Source organism: Gopherus flavomarginatus, chromosome 1, assembly GCF_025201925.1.
Source record: "Gopherus flavomarginatus isolate rGopFla2 chromosome 1, rGopFla2.mat.asm, whole genome shotgun sequence".
Classification (NCBI taxonomy): domain Eukaryota; kingdom Metazoa; phylum Chordata; order Testudines; family Testudinidae; genus Gopherus; species Gopherus flavomarginatus.
In genome coordinates, this window is record NC_066617.1 from 367,878,608 (window position 1) to 367,896,316 (window position 17,709).

Genomic DNA, 17,709 nt, shown 5'->3' on the forward strand with positions numbered 1-17,709 from the left:
GTTAAAGACAAGAACACTCCTGTTAGCTGCTTTCAGGTTAAGCCTGCAGCTGTGCAGCAAGTAATTCAGATTGTGAATTGGAGACTGTGCTGGAGCAGACGAGTGTGTCTGGCTGAACAAGACAGGGTGCTGGAGTCCTAAGCTGACAGAACAGGAAATCAGAAACAGAAGTAGTCTTGGCACATCAATCGGTAGCTTCCAAGGGGGTTTCTGTGATCTAACCCTTCACAAGAACAGTGAATAAAAAAATGGGAAATGTTCACGAAAACAAGAAACCCAGCTCTGTGGGCCCAGGTATATCACAAAGAGCTCACACAGGGACTAATGGAAAGTCATTTTGCTTCAAAATGTTACAGCATCTTATAGTAGTCTCAGGGCAGGCCTACACTGCAGCTGGGATCAATGCTCTGAGATAGATCCATCAGTGGTCGATTTAGTGGGTCTAGTAAAGGGAAGAGTGAGATAAGTCAATGGGAGATTCTCTCCTGTCGACCCCTCCGCCCCCTCCCACAGTGTAGACCCCACAGTAACTTGACCTAAGGTACATTGACTCCAGCTACCTTATTCACGTAGCTGGAGTTGTGTAGAGTAGGTTCACTTACCGTGCTAGTGTAGACATACTCGTAGAGTCACAGAAATGCTGAGTAACAAGGTGTGTGGGGATGGAGGCTGATGGGTGACAATGAAAGAGGTCAAGTGATGCTCAGAGAGAGGTAACTCAGCAATGGAAAGAGCAGTGCTTGGTGATGGATGATAAAATATTGTGTGGTAGGAAATTCTCAGAGTGTGAATTTCCACAATGCTGAGCTCAACGAAATTGGGACAAGGCACCCTTGATTAATGAAGAGATATGCTTTCCCCCTCTTGTAATAGAGATTTCAAGTCAGTGGCCCCAGGTGATCACCTTCTGCAGCAGGTGTATTTGCCTACTTTGTCACAAAGCTCTTTAGTTTTGACGATAAATGATAGAGTTGAGTATGGGAGGGATGAAGAGATAGAGGGCAGCCAAGATAATTTGAACATGAGGAGCGATGCCTTGACCAAACCAGTATGTGAGATTGGAGAAAAGGCTAGGGGTATAATATGTCAGCATCACGTTCCTTCCCTACTCTGAACTTTAGCGTACAGATGTGGGGACCTGCATGGACACTTCTAAGCTTAATTACCAACTTAGATCTGATATCGCTTCCACTACCCCCAAGCACCACTTTTCTTCCCTGGGTAATCTTGTGAGACTTCACCAATTTCCTGGTGAACACAAATCCAAACCCCTTCGATCTTAAAACAAGGAGAAATTAACCATCCCCTCTCCTTTCTCCCACCAACTCCTGGTGAATCCAGATCCAAACGCCCTGGATCTAAAAACAAGGAAAAAATCAATTAGGTATTTAAAAAGAAGGCTTTGTAATTAAAGAAAAGAAAGGTAAAAGAAAACCCTCTGGGAGAGATTAGCATACCAGCTAGTCTCACAGACAACAGATTCAAAACACAGAGGATGTTCCCCTGGGCACAAAATTTAATACACACAAGAATACCCAAATTTGATAATTCCCTTAATGGTACCAAGACAAGTTACAAAGAAAATAAACATAAGTCTATTTATCCCTTTCTAAAACTTACTGCTCTGATAAGAGGCTGGTTCCTTGAACTTTTTCACTCCGTCTGAAACTGAAACTCCAAACAAAGGAAAACTTCCCTCCTTCGTTTTGAAACATCTTGTTCCCCCATTGGTTCCTCTGGTCAGGTGTCAGCTAGGCTAGGTGAACTTCTTAACCCTTCACAGGTAAAAGAGGCATTAACCCCTAACTATCTGTTTATGACAGCCTACTTTGTCACGAAGCTCTTTAGTTTTGACCCCATAAATGATAGGGTTGAGCATGGGAGGGATGAGGAGATAGAGGTCAGCCAAGATGATGTGAACATGAGGAGCGATGCCTTGACCAAACCAGTATGTAAGATTGGAGAAAAGGCCAGGGGTATAATATATCAGCATCACACAGATGTGGGTTGTGCAAGTGTTGAGAACTTTCTGGTGGGCTTTCTTGGAGGAGATTCTGAGGACGGCCCTGACGATCAGAACGTAGGACAGGGTAATGAGTGTCAGGTCAAACCCATTGATTACAAACATTAGCACCAAGCCATATATCCTGGTTACTGTAATGTCCCCACACACCATCTTTAACACAACTGTGCACTCGCATTGCGTATGGGGGATAATGTCTTTGGCACAGAATGGCTGCTGACTCAGGAGCAAGGGCAGAGGCAGAATGAAGAGAACAGCTCTTATCAGACCTACAAGCCCTAGTTTAGCTATTCGTGCATTGCTGAGGATGGTGACGTATCTCAGAGGGTTACATATGGCAACATAGCGATCGAAGGCCATTGTCACGAGGACAGCTGAATGCATAACAGAAACCATGTGAAGAAAAAACATCTGGGTGAGGCAGCCAGCCACAGTAATGCCTTTCAAATTGAACTAAAATATGCCCAGTGCCTTTGGCATGACAAAGGTAGGTGTGGCAATGTCTGTGAGCGCCAGCATGCAGAGCAGCAGGTACATAGGCCTGTGCAGGGTCCGCTCCTTTCCTACAACACACAGAAGTGTGAAATTTCCCAACAGGCTGACAATGTAGAATGTAGAGAAAGGGATGGAAATCCAGATATGGGCAGCCTCCAGGCTGGGGATTCCCATTAGGATGAACGTTGAAGGGTCAGAGGGGGTGAAGTTGAAATCTGCCATGAGGTGGTTGATGTGTCGATATGACTTAGTAATGCTCAAGGTGCCTGTCAAGGGAGAGAAGCAGAACGAGCTGATTACACAAGTAATAACAAATAGTACGGTAAATATTTTCTAGCTATTAACATTCTAGGAGTCTTCTTGAGTGGGGAGTGAAGACCAGCAACAATGTCTCTACCTCCTTTATATAACTTTAGTTTATGGCGGTAACCCTTTGTTTTAAAACTTGGTTTCCAGACTAGTTTGTGGGAAATATTACAGATGGAGTCCAGAGTTCTTTCGCCTGGCCATATCCCCTTGTAAAGTCATAACATCCATTATGTATAGGCTATCTGAAGCATTCACAGGGAGGCTCATCTTGTGGGAGATAAGTTTCTCTTAACGTCTGTTGTTTCCTCCAATGGCTCATTGCCCTGAATAGGCCATTCCCAATCACCTATCTAGACTGAAATCATCTTGCCTAGTGATTGATACCCAGTTGTAACTACATTTTAAAAACAGATAAGTAGTCAATATTCATAACTGCAGTCAAAAATCATACATGCATATGAATCGGATAATAATATTCAGAAAGTCATAACTTTTCCAATGATATCTTACACAACCTGTCTTGCATAAAATGTAGCATAATTATGCTATAATCATATAATCATATTATAACAATATCACGATGATCAATATGGAGTATATTGTCACAAAATATCAATGGTTAATTCTGCCAGTGAAATGCCTGAAGTTACATAACAACAGTTGGGAAGAAAATGAGAAAAGGTTCTGTCACCCAGGCTGCAGTTCTGTGGCTTGCCAGGGCAAAGAGACCCTGAAACTCCCCAAACACACTCTGTACCAGGAAAGGTCCCAAAGCTGGCCTTGGATCAACAATCATACAGAAAATAATTATTTCAACAGTACTGTCCACCTGTCCGTCTACATGCCACTATGCAACCCTGTGATGTTCCCCTCTGGTGGTATCTGGACCAGTCACCTGCTAGGTCACTCCAATCCTTGACTCTTGGAGACAGACTGACCCTGCTCTGCTGTGAGAATCCCCACTCCTGGGCTGTTCACGCACAGCTCTGGCACGTAAGCTGCTGATTGGATTCTGCTAGTGAATGACACTTGCCAATATCTCCAGTCCCAGACAAATGCCTGGGAACCTTCGTCTTGCCAGGTCCAGTTATGCCCGCTAGATTCTGGAAGATGAGATGAGTTCATCAGTTTAACAAAGAAATTGACATGCGCCAGGCTTGTTATCCCAAGGGGAGTCTCTTACACGCTTCAAACCAAACACGCTGCTTCAGGTAAACAACACATTTGTTAAATACAAAGAGAGATGTTAAGTGATATTAAGTGATAGGCAAAAAGTCAGAGTTGTTACCAACATAAAATAAAATATAAAACTGCAATCTAAATTCTCAACCCTATTCGACTGGGCAACATCGAGATGCAGCAGTTTTTCTCACCCCACTGGATATTGCAGTCCTTAATATACAGGTTTGTTCCTTAAACCTGGGCCAGTCTCCATGCTGGAATCTTGTCTTCTTCTCAATGGCTTTGTTGCTTGCAGCGAAGGTGGAGGCCAAAGAAGGGCTCAGTATGTGTCCACTTTGTCTGTTTTACACCCTCAGCCCATGTGCTTGGGGAGCACACGTCCAGGCATGTCTGGGGGGCATTGCTGAGTCTCTCCAAGCAAAGTTTAGCAATTCCCTTGTGGGGCCTCAGGCATGTGAGTCATTGCATTTTGACTCCCTTGCTGGACAATGGCTGTTGATGGGTTGTTTGACACCCTGCGAGGGGTTGTTACTTTCCCTGCTGTTGCCTCTTGGCAGCTAATATCTGGCTGATTCCCCTATTTAGAGCATGTTTTAGTGACCACCGTACAACAGAATTCTCATTGCTCCATATACATTAATGATACGTATGTGGATAGAGACATGACTTTCAGCAGATTATGATGTTTCTCTTGATACCGTACAAGGCATGCTTTATATGTAAGATCTTGATGATCTGAAAATGAGGAATATGTGAGTTACAGTACTCTCCCCCAAGGTATATACTATCACAGCACCCATGAAGCCTCAGTGATACTTCCTGTCACTGTACACACACCGCCTGCCTCCACAACCCTCAGCAGTGCCCAATTCTCTGTGTACACCCCTTACCTGCCCCCACAGCCTCTAGCACTGCCAGCCTGCCGCTGTACACCCCTCTTCCTTCCACATAACCCCTAGTGCTGGTCACCTCTCTGTGTAGATAAACCAGCCCCAGAACTTCAATCCTTGCCACACAGTGGTACCCTTCACACAGGACCAAAACCAGGTGCCACACGGCACGGGGACATCTCACAGAACTATCTCCTCAAACTAGGTTAAACTCAGTGTCTGCCTGCACCGGGGAAATGGGGGAGATGAGACTGAATTGCCTTTCTGGGGTTAAAGGAAACCCCAGCTGCAGCTCAACCTGTGCAGGGAAGGAGAGATGGACAGACCTAGCAGGAGGAGGAGAGGAGGTGGGATTAAAAGGAGCCAGTGTGAGTAACTCTTCTTCAAAAAGACACAAAGCTTTAACATATTGAGTCCAGTTAGAAACCCAGACACTCCTTCCTGAGGCTGCTTTTCTGTGTTGGCAATTGCTGATGTTGCCACAAAACTGTAGTGCGCTTTCTCATGGAAGGAAATATGGTCCAGGTGGGGGATGGTGACAGAGACCATCTGTTAGAGTGTTGCCCCCTTTCCCTTGCAGTCTCCGACTGCCCTCAGACCCAGGAGGCCTCATGACGCCTCTTTGGTCTGTGCATCAGGGAGGACGTCCTTTCTCCATGTTGCATAGTTTCAGGACTCTGTGCCACTGTGATCTGGATACTGAATGTCCTGCAGTCCTGCCCACACCCACCGCATACACTGTGTGTTCCTGGACCTCCCCAGGTAACATTAGCAACACAACTTCTAATGCTCCTCATCCTCTTCAGAAACGGAGATGAAGGGTTATTTTCCTCCTATCCCCCCTTGAAAAAAAGTGTTTATGCTAACTGTTTTAAAGCTTTAAGGCTGTGAATTTGAGATTTAAGCAATTCTCCCGTCAGTTCTTCTTGGGTGTGAACAAGCTCATCCATCCTTAGAGGCCTCGAGGTAACTCCAGATGAAGTCATGGCCGACGTAAATCAGTACATTTATTTAACTCACTACATGTGGATTTAGGGCAAACTCCTGGCTCACTTAGGAATTTTGCTTTGGATCTCAAGGGGACTAGATTCACCCTGAATGTTTAACTTTTGGCTCCTGGCTGTGAAATTCATGAATTTAGGTCCTGCTGCAGAGAGTGCTATTCTGTTAGGGTGCAGAGAGAGTCTGAGGAAACCTGCAGTTCATGTGACGTTCTGAGACTGGGAGTGAAAGTTGGGAGTTTCAAAACAGAAGGGCCTTGATTTTGCTCTCAGGGAGGTCAGTGTCAATCTGGAGTGACGCACTGAAGGCAGAATATGAGAGCAGAATAAAGCCAGTGTGTGGCTCATTTTTATTGTGAACCCTCTGGTAACACACATCCACTGCAGAAGCTTTAGCTGCACTTCCAAAAGGGCACTGAGGTTGCTGAATTGGAAAACTTGAGTGAACCACAGGAAAAACCACACAGGACCAAAAAAAAATATGTTACTGAGAAAGATATGACACAGTAAGAGAAAATGAATTGAACTTAAATGTAAATATTTGTCTAAAGTGTTTCCAGTATATTTGTAGTTCCAATTTTTCCAGCGAAATCCCATGTTTTTTATGACAGTACTAAACAATTGAAGTCACCGTGTTGGTGAATTCCTGCCCAAATGGTTCTTGATTTGAACCCTGGAAACCTTCCTGAGCCCTTACCACTCACTTTAATACAGAAACAAGCAACTCACCAAAATCGCATGCAGCAGAGAGAGGAAATCTCTTTACTGCAACAGCAAGGCACAGTCTTTAGAATCAGCGTATGAATGTCACATATCTGACACTCGGAGTGCTGCACAGCAACCTTTATGATTCCCCTGTACAATCTCTGTGGATTTTCAAATTGGCCAGGTCTCCCATACAATTCCCTGGACTCTGTGTGAGCAGCTGGAAGAGCAGAAAATGGACCCTGGAGAACTTCAGCCTGAGAACCACCCCCAGGAGAAAAGAAATGATTTGCCGAGAACAGGGGCTTAGATTTTCAGGGCAAACTGTGTCTTGCAGACTGTTTAGTGTAGCAAATGACGATGGCTGTCTTTTCTGTATGTAATGTACTGCCATCAGCACAATATGTGGGAATGCTGCCACAAGGTACTGGACTAAAAACAATTTTCAGTTTATCGCAGCTGCATAGCGCTGCATATCGCCAATGTAGTTGTAATATTCAGTCCATTAGCCTTTGAAAAATCATTGCCACCCAGTAGAGGCCAAATAACCTGATTCTGAATTTATGCAAGATGAAGGGAGTGTTAAAGGCTTTCTTCTCCCAGGATTCTGGCGGCAATGTTATTTGCCAGTGAGACTTTGTGAGATGTTAAGATGAATATATATCTGACAGCCACCAAGTGTTCTAATAGTTAGACTCATAGGCTCATACACTTTAAGGTCTGAACGGACCATTATAATCATCTAGTCTGATCTCCTGCAAAATGCAGGCCACAGAATCTCACCCATCCACTTCTATAACAAACATCTAATCTGTGTCTGAGTTATTGAAGTCCTCAAATTGTGGTTTGAAGACCTCAAACTGCAGAGAATCCTCTCGCAAGGGACCCATGCCCCATGCTGCAGATGAAGGCGAAAAACCTCCATGGCCTCTGACAATCTGCCCCGGAGGAAAATTCCTTCCTGACCTCAAATATGGTGAACACTTAAACTATGAGCACGTGGGCAAGACACACCAGCCAGCACCCAGGAAAGTATTTTCTGTAGTAACTCAGAACCCATCCCATCTAACATCTCATCACAGACCACTAGTCATACTTACCTGCTGATAATCAAAGATCAATTGCCAAATTAATTGCCAAAATTAGGCTCTCCCATCATACCATCCCCTCCATAAACTTATCAAACTTAGTCTTAAAGCCAGTTATGTCTTTTGCCCCTATACTCCCCTTGGAAGCCTGTTCCAGAACTTCATTCCCTTAATGATCAGAAACCTTAGTCTAATTTCAAATCTAAACTTTCTAGTGTTCGATTTATATCCATTTGATCTTGTGTCCACATTGGTAATAAGCCTAAATAATTCCTCTTCCTCCCTCATATTAATCCCTCTGATATATTTATAAAGAGCAATCATATCCCCCCTCAATCGTCTTTTGGTTAGGCTAAACAAGCCAAACTCTCTGAGTCTCCTTTCATAAGACAGGTTTTCCATTCCTTGGATCATCCTAGTAGCCCGTCTCTGAACCTCTTCCAGTTTGAATTCATCCTTCTTAAACATGGGAGACCAGAACTGCACCCAGTATTCCAGATGAGGTCTCCCCAGTGCCTTCTGTAATGGTACTAACACCTCTTTATCTTTGCTGGAAATGCCTCGCCTGATGCATCCTAAAACTGAATTCACTTTTTTAACGGCCATATCACATTGGTGGCTCATAGTCATCTTGTGATCAACCAATACTCTGAGGTCCTTCTCCTCCTCTCTTACTTCCAACTGCTGTGTCTCCAATTTATAACTAAAGTTCTTGTTATTAATCCTTAAATGCATAACCTTGCACTTTTCACTATTAAATTTCATCCTATTACTATTATTCCAGTATACAAGGTCATCCAGATCTTCCTATAGGATATCCCAGTCCTTCTCTGTGTTAGCAATACCTCCCAGCTTTGTATCATCCGCAAACTTTATTAGCACATTGCCACTTTTTGTGCCAAGGTCAGTCATAAAAAGATTGAATAAGACTGGTCCCAAAACTGGTCCCTGAGAATTCCACTAGCAACCTCCTTCCAGCCTGACAGTTCACCTTTCAGTATAACCGATTGTAGTCTCCCTTTTAACCAGTTGCTTATCCACCTTTCAATTTTCTCTTTGCCTCAGGGAGGCATCAAATTAAAATACTGTGCTGATCTTTTGCAAATGGATGCAGAAACTTGTTATGATATCCTGGGTCAGAACTAGAACAAAGGGATTTCTCCACTCAATTTGTTCACCTCTCCCCATGCTAAAATGATCTCATAAGGTATCCCACATTTTACGAGGGAAAAGCCATGTTATTTGCCTGTTCTATTGCCCTGGGGCTATTTCAGTGTGCTGCTCAGGTGAGAAGATGTTGGTAAAGGAACTAAACAATTTCTACATCTGGATATCCTGTCCCTAGCCCCATATTTGCATCATAGATGCCTTGCGGCCAAATTTGGGCTCCAGTGCTTATGAGTCTGATGAGTTGTCACCCCTGGAGTGCAGTCTGGGAGCCATGAGAACTGCTGCACCCATCTAACCACGCAACTGGGCTGGCCATGTTTCACGCTGCTTTGCCAGTGATTCAGCCTCTCCAGGCCCTGTGATCACCAATACTACAGTAGATTTTAGAGTGGTAATTGTGTGAATCTTTATCAGCAAAAACAATGAGAAGTCCTTGTTGCACCTTAGAGACTAACAAATTTATTTGGACATAAGCTTTCATGGGCTAAAACTCACTTCATCAGATGCACAGACGGGAACATCCATTAGGAAGGTATAAATACACAGCATATGAAAAGATTGGAGTTGCCTTTCCAGGTGGAGGGGGTCACTGCTAATGAGCCAATTCACTGAATTTGGAAGTCGGCTACTCTCAACAGTTGACAGGATGGAGTGGAAATCATTTTTGTAGTGCTACTGAGACCAATGTACACAAGGTGGCCAATTTCAAACAGTTGAGAAGAAGGTATGAGTATTTAGCAAGGGGAAATCAGCTTTTGTAAAAACAAAGAGGAGTACTCATGGCACCTTAGAGACTAACAATTGTATTTAGTTTGTGTAGTGACCCATCCACTCTCAGTTTCAGGCCTAATTTGATGGTGTCCAGTCTGCAAATTTTGCAGTTTCTCATTGGAATCAATTTTTTAAGTCTTTTTTGTTGAAGAATTGTCACTTGCAAGTCTGTTATTGAGTGACCAGGGTGATTGAAGTGTTCTCCTTCTGGTTTTTGAATGTTATAATTCCTGATGTCAGATTTATATCCAAGTCTCCTTTTGCACAGAGACTGTCAAGTCTGGCCAATGTACATGGCAGAGGGGCATTGCTGGCACATGACGGCATATATCACATTGGTAGATGTGCATGTGAACGAGTCCCTGATGGTGCAGCTGAAGTTGTTAGGTCCAACGATGTTGTTACTTGAGTACATATGCAGACAGAGTTGGCACCAGGGTTTGTTGGAGAGTTTGGTTCCTGAGTTAGTGATTTTGTTGTGTGGTGTGTAGTTTCTGGTGACTATTTGCTTCAGATTTGGGGGCTGTCTGTAAGAGCAGACTGGCTTGTCTCCCAAGGTCTATGAGAGTGAGGGATCATCCTTCTGGATAGGTTGTAGATCCTTGATGATGTGCTGGACAGGTTTTAGTTGGGGACTTTACAGCGCTGCAACTGGGGTGTGAAAAAACATCCCCCTGGGCGCTGCAAGATACAGCGCTGTAAAGCGTCAGTGTAATCAGGGCAGCAGCGCTGGGAGCGCGGCTCCCAGCGCTGCACGCTACACCCGTAAGGGATGTGGTTTACATGCAGCGCTGGGAGAGCTCTCTCCCAGCGCTGCTGCTCTGACTACACTCACACTTCAAAGCGCTGCCGCGGCAGCGCTCCCGCAGCGCTGCCGGGGCAGCGCTTTGAAATTCCAGATGTAGCCATACCCTTAGTCTTTGAGGTGACACAAGGACTCGTCCTTGTTTTTGCTGATACAGACTAACAGGACTACCACTCTGAAAGCTGTCAGTATATACCTTGGGGTTGGCAAATGCCTGTTAAATGGCTTTATTACCCCTTGAATGTCTCTTTAACAGTTTCAATGTTGTGCTAATAGGTCTGGCAGGCTGGAGGTTTTTTCACTTTTAACTACTAGATTCCCTCCCAAGGAAGACTCACCAGGCTAGAGCAGCCATCTGTGGGAGCCTGCAGGAAGGGTCAGAACAGGGATAGGAAAACAAGCGGTGGACACTAAGACCTAGTGGTGCCCCAAATTTTCAGGTGCCCTACGCAGCTGCCTATGTTGCCTATGCCTAGGGACAGCCCTGATGACACCTCCCTACCAGTCTATGACTGTGGATTTGTGCCTTTCAGCTACACCAACCAATTTGCCAATCTCTGTGGGCTATTGTGATAGGCTCTGGTAGCACATCTCTAATGAGCTACCAGGGAGTTGGTGAGGGTCCTGGAGTAGTTGGTGAGGCTCAGAGATTGTGTGTGGGTGGGCCTAGCTCCCAATGGATCTCTGAGATCAGGGCATAACTTTGGCGATTCCTGCATCCTGGGTCCCCCCTTTTTATTCTTCAGGGAAAAGGAAGGGAGTTTCCCTCCTGGAACGAGCTGAGGGAAATTTCCATGCACAGAGACTTGTGGATTCTCTGTACTCTGGCCAGCATCCTGGGAGTGTAATGCAGGAAAAGGGGCTGCTGCAGAGAAATCTGCTCCTATATTAATATTATTAATCTATTTCAGTTTATTTCAGCAAGATCACAAGTAGCCATGTGAATAACAGGGATGATAAGCTCCAATTGCAGCAAGACAGCCTGCAGCAGGGCTGGTTTTGCAAGTTTCACTCTCTTTAAAATGCAAAGTGATGTGTAAAGGCTGCAAGCTGTTGCCATTTGCAGATGTTCTGTGCAGCAACAGAGGACTCAGCTGGGCTGTTGGGGTGACTCAGTGATGGGGATGGAGGGCAGGTAGCAGTAGATAGCTTGGGAACCGCTCCCCTACATCTGCCCATGCTCCATGGTGAGTAATTTCATCTACACAGAAATCTGACATTCAAAGCGAGCTTGTAGCGCTAAAACCCTGATGTCCTGAGCAATGATTTCTCAAGGAGTCCCATTTGTAGAGGTGCTGTGTGCTCTGGGACCCATCCTGCCAGGGGCTGAGGAAGAAGAGAATATCAGTGACTACTTCCCAAATTGCATCAGGTCTATTTGCTGCTGGAAATTTAATCAGCAAATGCACTTTCAGTAACTTTATTCTTTGACTGGATTGTAGATGCAGGAATTCAGAGCTGCATTGCTCTGAGGGCACACAAGCAAGTCTCATTTTATGTGAGGGTTCAGTTCCATGGTTAGTGCGTAAAGCGAAAACCACGTATGGTGAAACACTCATTGAGCTGAATGTCGGGCGCAATCGCCTGCACTACAGATGCAGTTTTTATATTGTAATTTTTCTTTTTTTCCCTGTTTTTACCGACTGCACAAAGCTGAATTTGAGCATGTTAAAAGCGCCTAAGATGCGATTTGCCTGTATTTCTGTTTCCTGACTAACTGAAGGCTCCAGCACTTCTGCCCTGAAGTTACCCCTCACAGTTACAGGGCTATGTTCAACTCTTTCCCTTCTCTGGTTTCTGAGGGCCAAATGTCAGGACTCGTAGCCTTCGTTCTCATGGGGTGAAATCTCACCATTCTCCCACCCTCAGACTGGACCCTGGGCTACCGCACAATGTGGCTGTAGCACTGAGCACTGTGCCTGCTCAATAGGTCCAGCTGGGTTTGTACCTGTGGTTGACATGTGTGTGCTAAAATACAGCTGTGTGAATGTTATGTCAAAACTTTTCATTGTAATACAAATATTACAAACACAAATTTCATGACATGTCTGCATATTGAAAGCCAGCGGCAGAGTTGTTGGAATTGCTACAGGAAGGAACAGTGGTAACTGTTTGCAATGGGTTTGTGCTATTAACTCTCTGTTCAGTGAGCAGCTGTATGGTACTCATCCCTGCTAACTGAGCAGAAGCCATTTGTAATACTTACATTCAGGGTCATGCACACAATAACTCTACAATAGCCGTGCAAGACTTTCCAAAAAGTCATGAGAAAACAGAACCGCTGGTCTGTGTTTCAGCAAAGAGGAGAGCTGAGGTGCAGGAAAGAGCAGTGTGATAGTTTTTTATATAATTTACCTCCATTACCTGTTAAAAAAGCATGGCTGAAGTAACTAGCACACTCAGCTGGATATTAGTGCAAACCTAGTGTTTGCACTATTCACCCATTTGCCATGCCAACCCCTCCCTCATGCAGCTGAAGTAACTGTCCATGTTAGCTTGTAGCTTACCAGATAACTACAATCCCTTGCATGGGGAGCAGATGCGGGTCCTGTGAGGAGGAAGGGGAACCTATAGGATGATCAAATTCTCTGGATTCAGTCAACATAGGCTGGACAAAGCACTTCAGCTTCTCTTGGAGGGATTCTTGGGGTCAGAGTGTATCACTGGGAGCATTTGGTAAGGGAAAGTTAATAGATCCCAGTTCTGATCGAATTTACACATGTAAATCTGGACTGATGCCGTTATTGAATTCAGAACCAGACCCTGAAAATTTATCCTATGTGCTGCAAAGAGGCAGTGGCATAATTTGAACTCACATCAGCAGAGAAAATAAAAAAATAAGGTACAAAATGAGGTAATGAAACACATTTATGAATAACTTAATTGCAGGACAGATAAACACAATGACCATTTTCACCATGTACTTGCCATATGTGTACACACATGTCATGATAAATGGGCCACATTTTGAAGTTGAGGGCTAGAAAGAGTGTCTATGTGAATGTCATTATTGTAAACTCATACAGTGCTCAAATAGGCTGTGGTACTCTGATCCACTAGATATAAATGGGGCGAAGGGATTATCCGGATTCAAAGAGGGACTGGATTTACACCACAAAATATGTCTAACCAGTGGGTGCCTGGGGGAATCCTTCCCTTGGAGCAGTTAATCTCCTAGCTCCCTATTGCAGGGATTCCTCCATCTTCCCCTGATACATGCGTAACTGGTTACTGAGCTAGAAGGACTGCAGGTCTGATCCAGTCTGGCAGTGCCTATCTTCCTGTTGGCATATCCTATTGGGGGTGTAAATCCAATTTTATGTTTTTTCTGATCTTCCTTGAGCTTCTGGGAATCCTAGATTTGCACTCAGAGCAGAAAGATGTCTCGTTAAATATCATCTACTTTCCTCTTCTCTTTCTTTTCAGGAAGGAAAGTTCAAAACTTCTCGGACCTGCCCAGTACGGTATGTCACCTGTCAACGACACCAAATTCACACCTGCAGTGTTCCTTCTTGCTGGGATACTTGGGCAGGAAGACATCCGTCTCTGGGTCTCTGTCTTATTCTGCTTCATGTATGCTATTTCCATAGTAGGAAATTCAGTCATTCTGTTCATTATAAAAACAGATCCAGTCGTCCATGAGCCCATGTACATTTTCCTTTCCATGTTGGCCATCACAGACCTTGGCTTATTGATAGCCACCATACCGACGATACTGAGCCTATTCTTGTTTAAACTGTAGAGAGATCAGCCTTGATGCTTGTTTTCCCCAGATGTTCTTCATCCACTCTCTGCAATTCATTGAATCCTCTGTGCTCTTGTTGATGGCATTTGACCGTTTCATTGCAATCTGTAACTCGGTAAGATATGCCTCCGTCTTATCCCTTCCGAGAATAGCCAAGATTGGACTGGTGTTTGTGCGAAGAGCAGTAGCAGTAATATTTCCACTCCTCTTTCTCCTGAAACAGTCCTAATTCTTTCGAGCCAATGTCCTCTCCCTTCCTACTGCCTGCACCAGGACGTCATGAAGCTGGTTTGTTCGGACATCACAGTCAACAACATCTATGGCTCGTTTTTTACAGTCATAACGGTGAGGTTGGACTCACTGCTCATTTTCCTTTCTTATGCGATGATCCTCAAAGCAGTGCTGAGCATCACGTGACCAACAAAATGCCTTAGGGCCCTGAACACCTGTGTCTCCCACCTCTGCGCCATCCTGCTCTTCTACATGCCAGAGTTCAGCCTGACTGTCATACACAGATTCTGGAAGAGCTCTTCTTCCTTGCTTCAAATGATCTTGGACTCCATCTACCTGCTGGTTCCTCCTTTAATGAATCCAATTGTGTACAGCATGAAAAGCAACCATCTTCGTGCGAGCATAATCAGTGTGTTTGTCAAGTAAAGACTCAGTTCATCATCCGGTTCTAGAGCTGGTGACACAGGTCATGACCACCTATTTCACCTTGGACCCTTATGTACGAGGAAACAAGAGCTACTGATCTCCACTCTGTAGAGAGAAGCTCATACAGGGTCTAAGACCTGAAGCTTAGCAGGAGCCAACCCCACCTGCAGTTAAGGGAGGACAGCACTCCGGGGAAAAGAGACTAAGCCAGGCAGTAGCATTTACAAAGTCAATCTGTTCATGGAGAGCCAGGGGAACGGTGCGATGTTTGCCCCTAAAGAGTCATATCTTGGAATCTGGGATTAAACATCATACACCAAGGACAGTCTCTTATCATCAGTCTCTGTGTCCCAGGACAAGAAGCCATTGTTCTCAGCCAATTTGGCCCATGCTTACAAGGCCCGCTGGTTGCTAGGGAGATGGTGGAATTAGTTGACCCCTTCTGTTAATGGACATGCCAGCAGGGTGGGATTCAGTAGTATGGAAACCGGAAATAGTATAAAGGACTTACCATCAATCAAACACTAACCCCTCCGTTGGCCGCATAAACCCTACCCCTTGACCCCTTAAGCCCCGACCACCTATCACTGGAAGGCCCACCCATGGGGAATATTACTTCCGGGATCAAGAAGGACACAGAACCGGAAGCAAAATGTGTCCTGTGACCCCTGTAAGAACTCCTCCCACTGTCCTCTACCAATCAGGAGGGGTTCCTCCCCCGTAGGCCCACCCTGAGAGGAGATTTGTCCAATCAGGGGTGTTCCTGGGCATGGTGAGCCATCCGGAAGTGGTTTGTGTGATCCCTCCAAGAACTCCTCCACTGCCCTCTGCGAATCACGATGGGTTTCTGCCACACAGCACCGCCCTTGAGAGCAGATTTGACCATTCAGTGGTGTTCCAGGGCAGGGTGAACTGCCCAGAAGAGGGTCGTGTCACCCCTCTAAGAACTTGTCCCAGTGCCCTCTGCCAATCAGAGCGCAGCACTATCACCCCATAAGTCCCAGCAATCAGGACAGAAGAGGCCATCTTTTACCAAGAACACGTGCTTTAGAAATCGTGGAAACATGGATTCCTTCACCACCCTGGTGAGCACTTCGGACTTTGTGTGAGCCCCAAGGGCCTTTGGACTTGTATGGAGAAAGCGCTACATGAGCGACAGTTCCCGCGAGGGCCCTTTGACTCAGCCGTTGGTGGATATGCCAGAACCCGAAACCCAAATCCTCATGAGGCACCTGATGAGCATGAAGGCATCTTGTTGTTCACCCCCCAGAAGTGGAAGATGAACGCAGCTCAGGGAAGTCACCAGAGGACAAGGTGAAGAAAAAAGATGTCGCTCAGGTAAATGAATGATTAAGAAGTGACGATTGATGATGGGGTGCAATGAAATTAGGAACCGGGAGGTTGTGTAAATCTAAAAACAAGCAGTGGTGTGCTTACGCTGTTTCTTTTCTGAAAATCTCTCAACAGCTAGAAGATACTTTTCTAGAAGTCTTTGAGAACTGCCATCGGTAGCCTTGTGGGAGCAATGATGAGCTGTCAAAATATTAACAACAGGTTCCCTCCTCCTCACCCCACGAGGGGATCGTGCCCTCCCAAGGGTCATATCTTATCCAACACTCCATGTTCTTGATATCTCCCGGGACCCCTGTCCCATCCACCCCTCTTCCCTCTCCCCTGACTGTCCCCTGACACCCCATCCAACTCTTCTTCTCATTCCTGATCACCACCTGGAACCCTTTCCCCATCCAACCACACCTTCTCTCTGTTCCTGCCCCCCACTACCCTATCCAACCCTTGCTACGTCCTGACTGCCCCCCCGAGCCGTTGCCCCCTTTCAATTCTCGTTCCCTGCTCTTTGACCTCCCCGATCCCTATCCACTCCCCGACAACCCACCGAATTCCCCTGCCCTGTTCCAACACCCCGTCCCTGATCCCTGCCCCCTTACGGCACTTCTTGGAGCCATTTGGCTTCAGCCGGCCGTGACCGGAAAGGGCGCTGCAGGGGCCCAAGCCGAGCCGGACAGAGCCGCTCGTCCGGGACCTGAACCAGTGCCGGTGCTGTGAGGTCAGGGCAGGAGCTGCTCAGCCGGTACCGGGACCAGTGCCGCGGGGCTCGGGCTAGCTGGACCGGGCTGGAGCTGCTCGGCCGGGACTAGAATCAGCACCGTGGGGCCCGAGCTGGGCCCGGGAGTTGGGGCCCGGGCTGGGACGGAGCCGCTCGGCTGTGACTGGCACCACTGGCCTGGGGTCCAAGCCGAGCCAGAGCTGTTTGGCAGTAACCGGCGCCAACGCTGTGGAGCCTGAGCCGGGCCGGCTCAGAGCCATTCGGCCGGAACCAGCACCGGTGCTGTGGGACCCGAGCCAAGCCGATGCCACTGAGGCCAGAGCTGGGGGTGCTTGGCTAGGATTGAGCATGGGCGCTCAGCCAGGGGCAGGCCAGGGGCCAGGCCTGAGGGATACGCTCAGCTTGAGCTGGACTGGACCATGCCATGCCTCTCTGGAGCCCTCCTAATGCCTGCCACCCAGCTTACCTGCCTGCTGCTTGTTTCAGGCTTCTCGCAAACATCTGATTCGCCGGAAGCAGGGGAGGGGGAGGAGAAGAAGGGCAGAGTGTTCAGGGGAGGAGAGGGCAGTGAGCTGGGGCCGGGTCCAGGTGGATAGCTGCCCGAACTTTAGTTACATTTAAAAGCTGTTTTAGAACCGGTTGTCCTGTAACAACTGGTTCTATAAGGGTTTCTAAATTTAACAACTGGTTCCTGTGAACTGGTGGGAACTGGCTTCAGCTCACCACTACGTGGGAGTAAATATATCATGCATCAGCTGTTTTTGCTCATGTCTGAGACACAGATCTCAAGAGGAAAATCCGTA

General features: G+C 46.2%; 2 pseudogenes; one reads left to right on the forward strand and one right to left on the reverse strand.

Moving 5' to 3' along the window:
• Nucleotides 1-900: 900 nt before the first annotated feature.
• LOC127032324 (olfactory receptor 52E2-like) lies at nt 901-2,740 on the reverse strand (annotated as a pseudogene).
• An 11,165-nt stretch (nt 2,741-13,905) lies between these two features.
• LOC127058611 (olfactory receptor 51G2-like) lies at nt 13,906-14,841 on the forward strand (annotated as a pseudogene).
• The last annotated feature ends 2,868 nt before the right edge of the window (nt 14,842-17,709 follow it).